Raw genomic sequence first — 9,644 nt, 5'->3', positions numbered from 1 at the left:
CTTCCCGGACCGGGGCACGAACCCGCGTCCCCCGCATCGGCAGGCGGACCCTCAACCACTGCGCCACCAAGGAAGCCCTGGACTTTTTCAATGAAAGATGTGGTAAAGTTAAATATCTCCAGTGAGTATCCTGTGCCATTTTCTCTGCAAAATGTGCATTTAACCAGGTCTATTAATAGTGGTGCCTAAAAGACAGAAAATGTTGGTTTCTTCATGCAACACATCGAGATACATTTCATTTCATCTGATTGTTATAAGGCTAGTTTCAGGTTTTAATTGAACAAAATATCTTAGCCGCTCCGAGGCATGTGGGATCCTCCCGGACCGGGGCACGAACCCGCGTCCCCCGCATCGGCAGGCGGACCCTCAACCACTGCGCCACCAAGGAAGCCCTGGACTTTTTCAATGAAAGATGTGGTAAAGTTAAATATCTCCAGTGAGTATCCTGTGCCATTTTCTCTGCAAAATGTGCATTTAACCAGGTCTATTAATAGTGGTGCCTAAAAGACAGAAAATGTTGGTTTCTTCATGCAACACATCGAGATACATTTCATTTCATCTGATTGTTATAAGGCTAGTTTCAGGTTTTAATTGAACAAAATATCTTCTTAATAAAAGAAAGTATCTTTTTTTCTAATTCAGAATGATTAACACTTAAATTAAGTAAATAAAAATGATACTGTGGGATCCTGACGTGGGAGAAGTGATAATAAAGACGCAATTAGCCAGTGTCTCCTGTGTGCAGGAAGCAGAAACAAAGAAGAGGGAGGAAATGTCTCTCCGCGCCTTTGCTGGCCTCACCTCTGCAAATCCTGGGCACAGTTGCGGCTCTGGAGCTGAAGGACCAGATGTGCATCCAAACGTGAGATGCCAAAGGAGGCCAAGGAAATTCTGGAGAAGAGAAAATTGTAGGGAAGGGAGCATCAAGGACTTATTCCAGATGAAGTCATCAGAGACAATCCTAGACAGCGGCCGTGGGCAGGGCCTGTCCGTACTCCCCTGTGACCTCCAAGCCAGGTTCTGGTCCGAACGAGCTGTGACGCCCTGGGGAGAAAACAGCCCTTCAACCGCTGGGTCCTGTGGCACTCACAGCCAGGCTCTCTGGGACACTTAGGTTGGAATCTGCCCATCATGCGTGAGCATTGCGAGCCCTGGGGAGGTGGGCTCCGTTCTTCAACCGGTTGTAGGTACTGACTCAGCAGAGTTTTCTCAGGTCCTCACAGGAGGCGCTCTCTCGCTCTGTCAATATCCTGCTTCACCCGTGGTTCCCTGTAGGGTTTATGTAGCATGGAGTGTACCTCAGTACCATGTGACAAAGCCACATAGTCTGAAAGTAGCCCAAGAGAATTAGGATAAGGTCTCAGAGAGACACCTTTGTGCTCTAGCTTCCATCTCATGCTCAGATTTTAAATCCTCATGGGGAGAAACACGAGCTAATATATTTATAGGAACCTAAAAACTCTTGTAACAAACAACGCACTGGAAGGGGAGAGCTTAGCGAGGGCTCGGCGTCAACGCTCAGCTGTTTCCCATCACTGACAAATATAGATTCAAGCAACTCTCATTCCACTGTGTTAGCTGACAGTCCAAATCACACAATTTGGTAATTTGTGATGGGTCCTCAAGCCATCAGTTTGAATTAGCCCAGCTCTTCAGAAGTTGTATGCTAATTTAAGATTTGGGAAAGATGAAAAAGGGCCTGAGTTTGTTGACAAGTGTTAGAGAAACAGTTATTCTGACACGTGTTGAAAATGGCAAGGAAGACTTAATTCAAGGCTATTGCGTTAGGGGTGCCAACTAAAAAGGGTTGCTCACCATCTGGTTCTACAAGAATGGAGTCACTGGCCACTGCGGTCACTGACCCTCAACACACCCTGAAAGGAGCTCAGGGCAGAGATCAGGAATGAGGCAGTCTGTGCGCTGGGAAAAGTGGCAGAAAGGCCTTCAGATAGTTAGGCATTTTCAGGAGGAGGTTTTAGGAGGCCGATCTCTTGCACCTTCTCATCTCTAGGCAGGCACTCAGATCATTAACGGACACATCTGCTCCTTGCGACTAGCAGCAAAACCTCCTGCCCAATGTGCGGTGGGCTGCCCCTGCCCCCCTTCACCAAAACCACAAGTATACAGACCTCCACCCCACCTCTTCGGAGCAGCTCCTCAGAGCTACCGAGAGGCTGTCTCCCGGGCTACAGACTTCATTTTGCCCCAAATAAAGCTTAACTCACGACCCTCACGCTGCGCTTTTGTTCTTTTCAGTTGACAGGGAGAGAGATTGGACTCAACTCTGAACACAGAAATAACAGCTGTGGATTTATAAGCCAATGAACAGAGTGAGGGGTTCAGTGAAAGAAAGTGGTTGAGAGGAGACACCAAGGGTGTCAGGATTCTTGCTGCAAGCAGACAGGGGGACCAGATACCAAGGGTGAGGGTTCTCTCTAAACTGCCTCAGCAGGATTCTTCCCAAAACTGGGCTGGTAGGGACAGCAAGGACGGGGCTAAGGTCGAAGAGCAGTCAAGAGGCAGGCTCGGGGGAGAGAGTCTTTGTCACAAGTTAGAAATGGAGCAAAGAGTTCAAGGGCGTCCCTTGCGGGGTCTGGCTTGGTTTCAGGCTTGTTTCAGAATGGCCCTCCTTTCCTGGTTCTCTCTCTCCCATTTTATAAAACAATTTCCAACCTCAGTAGAGTACTCCAAGATCAGGTCAGCCAAACTGTGCTGTAAGTTCCCATTCCGGGGCCTGTCTGCCCACGTAGAGTGAAGCATGCTGTCTGCCGTGTTCACCACCACACAACCACGAGCCAGTGCCTGGCACATACCAGGAGCTCATGCATGTCTGCTGAGGAACTAGAAAAAATTCACTCAAAAAAATGAAAGCCCTAAACTGAAAGAAAATACTCAAGTACCAACCGACTCTATGAACAATGGTTAGATCACCTTATGGATTTTTCAAAAAATTTTATTGGAGAATAGTTGATTTACAATGTTGTGTTAGTTTCAGTCATACAGCAAAGTGAATCAGTTTTACACATACATACATCTACTCTTTTTTTAGATTCTTTTCCCATATGGGTCATTACAGAGTATTGAGTAGAGTCCCCTGTGTTATGCAGTAGGTTCTTATGAGTTATCTATTTTATATATAATAGTGTGTATATGTCAATCCCAATATTCCAATTTATCCCTCCCCACCCCTGGATTTTTTAAATTATCACTTTCTACTTATCTTTGCCCACCCCCATCTCTAATCCCAAATGATGTCTCTCTACGTGAAAAAGAATCCCCGCAGGCTGACAGTAGAACATAAATGCCCATTAAAATTTAGAGGTGATCTCAAGCACCTTATTACTGAAATGATTCTGCTTACGTCCATCTGAGTAAGTCTGTTGCCAGAGATTCTGAAGTTATTGGGCTTGAATGCTTTACAAGTTTTGTAGCATATTAAATTACCCCTCATTGTAATTAGTTGTGTCTGTCTGGAACTATGTAGATTGTCATTGCAGAGATGCCTCCGTTGTCATCTCCTTCAGTCTCCGTCTTGGTGACCTGCTCACAGCCCTTCAGCTGATGGTCAGGCTGTGAGACCAACGCTCCGTTTGCTCCTGCACATCTTGCTGGCTCGTTTTCATTTATAACTGTCCTGGGCTGTATTAGAAGCCACGAAGGCAGCATTTTGGCTTTTGCTTCTCCTAACATTTTCATGACAACACTAAGATTTTTGTTCATGTTGGTAGATCTCATTGAAAATAAAGAGATCTAGAAATCATTTGATTCATACTAGTATACCAATATGCTATAAAAATCATCTGTAGTTCATATACAATTATTTTAAATATATGAATTTTAATCTTCTTTCATCAAATACTTGAATGACTGAGTGTTTTCTGCTCTACTAATTAAAAAGGTTGCCATGAAAATGCTTGCCTTCACATCCTCTGGGAATGCTTCATGCAGTAAAGACAGGAGTGGACTTCGATCTGTGACACACACCATGGTGACGGGGGCGCTGCCTGACATCCTAGACAGACATGTGGTGCCCCAAGGAAGTGAGCTGTTACAGCATAAGGTGCCTGGCCTCTGCTCTTGCTGCTTTCCACCTGAATCCACAGGAGACTCAGTGCACATGGAATCAGGTTCATGAGGCTGAGAAATAATTCTCCAGACAAATTACCTGTAAGCACACCTGGCATGTTAAATTATGTCAATATTACTGCTACTGCTTCTGAATATTTCAGATTACATTGTGGATTAAAAACAGAGCTCAAAGTATCCAAACTTCAGAACTTCCTGTTTTGCAAGTGAGATGGTTTCATCCTTTTCTTAAAAAGTAGTGTGGTTTCTTTTTGTTAAGAAGAATTGTAGGATGCCTTATTAGGGGCAACGTAACGGTCTCCTGAACATCACTGAGGAAGAGCATGAAGGTCCCGGATGAAAATTACGAACATTTGATGCCAGGTCCTCGAGCCAGAGAGAACCACACTTGCTCAAATAACAGGAATCGGAACTGCCCAGTATTAGCAAACTTTCATCAAACGACCTAGTGGGTGCCAGGTACTCTACATAATGATTTAACTTAACCATTGGAACTGATGCATACGACCATTATTAGTAACAACTTTTCACAAAAGAAGAAAATGTGCCTCAAGGAAGTTCATTTGCCCACTGAAGTCTCCTAGGAAGGACATTGTCCTGATTGGATCCAGCCCCAGATGATCTGAGTTCAGAGTCTAAGCTTCTGGCCAAACATTATTCTCTCACTTTTGCACATAAGATAAGCATCTACTTACGGTATTGTTCTGCCTACAACCTTGTTAGAGGTCCCTAAGAAAGAGTGTGCCCCAGATTTGCTCACGCAAGCAATTCGCCATCACTGAGCACCTGGTATGAGCTGGGGACATTTTCACACCAGTGTTAAGGTATAAGGTTCGAAACACAAACAGATACAGGACAATAATGATGCGTGCTCTAAAAGAGGTGTGTAGTACTATGAGAATTCCCAGAAGGGAGATTAGGGTGTAAAAGGAAAAGGGAGCTAATGGAGGCCATGGGAGATCCTATTCATGAAGGGACAGTCAGAGACAAAGAATGTTAGAAAAGAAAAGAACTTGTTCACAAAGAGGTACAAGAGAGTCTGGTCTACAGACGGACCTCTCATTAAAAATTTTTAAAACCCAGGTATTTAAATTTTTAAAAACTCAAAACTACCAAGATTATCAATTCATAGTCTCATCATGGTGGATGAATGGCAATTTTCTCCTATGATTTCCACATTCTCATAGTTATGATATATCTTCAGACATTGGTAATACAATATTCAGTGATAAAACTGTTTCCACTAAGGAGGCAGTAACTTATAAGAAAGCCTCAAAGTATTGTTTATGAGATAGACTAGTGTTATACAGAGTGAACCTGTTATTTTTCTTTTATTTCAGGGTGCAAGATGTTATTATCTCTGAATGTGGGATGTGTTGTGACCGGTCACGGACAGTGATGGCAGGACAGAGAGCCACTCAGCGCCACAGCCCCATCTTGTGGTCAGTTAGCCACCCCTGTATCAGTTGCTCATTGCTGCATAACAACCACCCCCAAAACCAGGGCTTTAGAACAAGAGTTATCCGTCTTTGCTCCCACGTCTGTGGATCTTCAAGGGTTTTGTGCATCTACACTGGGCTTGGTGGGGATGACTCTGCTTCCTACCTCAGGTCTGTGGTCCAGGTCCACTCACATATCTTACTCTGGAGCCAAGGCTGGAAGGCCAGCAGCCACCCATGGCAACGTGTTCTCGTGGCAACAGCAGAGACTTGAGATGCCGAGTGGACGTGTGTGAGACCTCCTATGGTTTAGAACTGGAACACTGTCACTCCTGCTGATACACCATCAGGCAAAGCAAAGGACATGGCCAAGTCCAAAGCGAAGGGGCAGGAAATACAGGCTGCCTGTGAAGAGACCATGGAGGGAGGGTGTGGATGCAGAGCTGGGGGCACAGTGCAGTCTACTGGAGCCTTTACTAGAGCTTTGACCACACCGTTTTGTGATTTTCTGATTGTGTAAGGTTAGTTTTATCGTTTGTTTTACTCACCACCTTTATTTACTTGTTACAGAAGATGTTTCTTAGTATATAAATACAGCCTTACTGTATGGTTTAAAAAACTAAAGCTATACACCATTAAGATTAAGAATTAACTTCTTTGATGAGACTTTGTAAACCCTAGAATGGTAGTTATTTGTCAGAATTATTTTATTGCACTTATCGGTTAACCTGTCAGGTCAGACAGGAAGAAGCATCTAATCCACCACTACTATGTTTTTTTCTTTAATACCTTCAAGAATAAGGGCACATTTTTCTCTGAGATTACAAAATTTGTCAATCTTCCCACCCTGCCAGGAAGTGATAATATCATAGCAGCAGGATTCTATGGGCCATAGAGCAGGTACCAGCCAGCATTTCTGGGAAGTCTTCCCTGGCATCTTTCCACACCTGAGGAAGAGTCCCAGTTCTGTATTTTTAGGCTTGTCATAAGTAATGACATAGGGTTCCTGGCACGGTCATGGCTAAAATCGTGTTCTTTTGGAAAGAATGAAGGAAAAGTGCAAAGATTTAGTAAAATGGTTAACATTATATTTAACCATTGGCATCACTTTTTGAAAAGGTTTGTAGACAGAGACAATTAATATATGTAAATACTTTCTATTAGAGTTGCTATACTTGTGTGCTAACCATTTATTAGCTTTTATCTATATAAGAACTTTCACAGGACTTTTTCTCCTTTCTCAAGCCTCAGGGATTAGTTGAAACAAGATATTATTTAAAGAAAGTTTCATTTCACTTTGTAGAACTATTGGCTGTTCAACTGAGAGTTAGACGTAGATGAAAAAGAGATGAGCACTTTCATATGCTCATTAAAAACAGAAGTTTAGTTCAAAACAAACAAAAATTTTTATTGGAGTTGATTTACAATGTTGTATTAGCTTCAAGTGTACAGCAAAGTGATTCAGTTTTATATATATATATATTTATATATATATTCTTTTTCAGATTCTTTTCCATTATAAGTTAAAAAAAAAAAAAAAACCCAGAAGTTTAACTATGATTAAATCCACTCTTTTAGTCCATTTGATCCGCTGTAAATTTTTTTGATGATTTGGTGTTGAACAGATGACTTTCACCAAGTCATCTATTTCTGGAATAAGAGTCCTGGGAGCCCTCGCTCAGTCCCTGGATAGGACCTGATGACACGCAGGGTGTGTTCCTTGGGACACTGCCGGCTTCGTGGAGAATTCTGAGTCCTTGACAAGAGTTGCTGTAATAGGGACGGGCAGGAGCTCCTCAGACTGTAGTCATTTACTGCAGTTTTTTGCCATTTCCCGGAAGATTCAAGGTCTGTTTGTCACATATAGCGAGGCCTTGAGGCAAGTGTAAGGGAGATGAGAAAACAGCAATTGACAAGCCTCAGAGAGGTGAAACAGCTCTGGTAAACTGATTACAGCAGCCATATCGAAAGGGGGAGAGCTGGGCCTCTTCAGAAGGACATACAAGTGATAAGATCAAATCAAAAGCTAATCTAAGGTGGCGGATCTATGGAGGTCGGTGAGGACACTGACACAGCTCCAGAATATTTTCATTGATCCCATCAGCCCTGCAGGCTGACCGATCACAAGTGACAAGTGTATGTGAGGATTCAAACTGTAAAGCCCAAGACTGGAATACCCTCAAGTTAGTGACTTTTTATTTATTCTAAATAACCCAGAGAGCAAGTTTTACTTTATGATGTACCTATTCTCTTAGTGTGGTTCAATAAAGTGTAGAGCTCCAACTAGTGGAGCTAATTAAAACTTAGGAGCATGGCAAGCCAACCCAATTACTTCCAGCATTCTTCCCTTTACAAAGTAGGGGAGTCGATCTTTGTTGAGACTCAGCTATACCATCAGGAAAGCCCTTAAGATAGTTAAAGTAAAAAAGACATCTGAAAAGTTTTATCATTCTGCGGTCGGGATGTAAATTTGGAACAGAAGACAATAAATAAACATAAGTCATAAATACTTAAAGACAAGAAACAATTAAAGTTGCAGTCTAGAATGAAGCAAAACAAAACACTGCAGCAGGTAACTGTCACTACCAGGAATTTGAGCTTGAAAAAAAAAAAAAGAAAAGAAGTTTTGTTCAAAGCCAGCTCAGGAGCATAACAGAAAGCATAAAAGTTAACAACATAATTAGGTGATAATAAGGAACTCTGCTACTGAGACACAGCATAACGTTTCACTGTTTCTTGTTAAGAGCAGAATGTATATTACATGCATACTCAAAGGTCAATTTGCCATTTAACAGAAAGGAAACACAAATATCAGTTTTTCTTATTTTGTACCCTTCTAGCAATCATTTGCAGACAAATTTTTACAAGTCTTTTTCTCTTTTTATAATTATACTCATTAACATTGAGCAAACTTTTTCAAAATTTTAATGTTTCACTGCTACTTTCAAATTTACTACTTGCAATTAATATAAACCAAAATTTACTTGCCTTTATATTTTTCACACTTACTTTACACTCTCAAATACGTCTTTTCTTACCTTCTTTCCCACTCTAGCACGAACAGTCACTTACGTTTTAAAACAAAATTATGCTGATTTGCCCTTGATAAACAAACATAAACGCACCCAAGGTCTCCTCTAACTATCCCTTTGCAGTCACCAGCTTATTATCTTTCAACATGCTGAGTAGTTCACACATTTTCTTTAAAAGATATCAGTTACTACAGTTCAATTTATTTTAACACAATTTTCACATATAATTTGAAATATTTTACGGACAGAAAGATCACGATTGATTTATTTTAAAAGTCTAAGATATTTGGCAATAGAAGTCAATTGGAATTTTAATGAGAAATAAATCTAAATCTTGCACAACCTAGGATATGTTAGCAATATTATGTTTTATGCTCTTTTCAAATAGGAGGAAAGATATAAAAAAATTTAAAACTGAAATTATCAAACTCGTCTGATAATAATTTTCTTGGCTATTTTTCCATGTTATAAATTTGCCTTTCTAATTTCTTTTCTTTTTTCCTTTATCATCTTGCAATTTATTCAGCAAGACCATTAATTGAACTCATGGCTAAACATGGTTTTCTTCAAACACTGTTTTCTTCTGATTTGAGTAAATATCTAAAATTCAAAAGTTGACAGTTTTGAGGCATTCAAAGTTCAGATTTTTCTTTTTAATTTCTGGAATTTCTTGAGGTCACTTAAATTTATATAAATACTTAGAAGTATATCTAAACTAATCAGAACTGAAGCTCTGTTGAAATTAAGAAACTTTGTAGTCCAAATCTTTTTTTCTGAAGCTACGAGAAAATATCAGTGTGTTTGCTCAGAAATATATTTCACAGAAATTCAGTCAAAAAATCCAGTCAGGGCTTCCCTGGTGGCGCAGTGGTTGCGCGTCCGCCTGCCGATGAAATTAAGAAACTTTGTAGTCCAAATCTTTTTTTCTGAAGCTACGAGAAAATATCAGTGTGTTTGCTCAGAAATATATTTCACAGAAATTCAGTCAAAAAATCCAGTCAGGGCTTCCCTGGTGGCGCAGTGGTTGCGCGTCCGCCTGCCGATGCAGGGGAACCGGGTTCGCGCCCCGGTCTGGGAGGATCCCACG

The sequence above is a fragment of the Physeter macrocephalus genome, chromosome 8 (genome assembly GCF_002837175.3).
Source record: "Physeter macrocephalus isolate SW-GA chromosome 8, ASM283717v5, whole genome shotgun sequence".
Taxonomy (NCBI): Eukaryota; Metazoa; Chordata; class Mammalia; order Artiodactyla; family Physeteridae; genus Physeter; species Physeter macrocephalus.
This window is presented reverse-complemented; position numbering follows the sequence as displayed.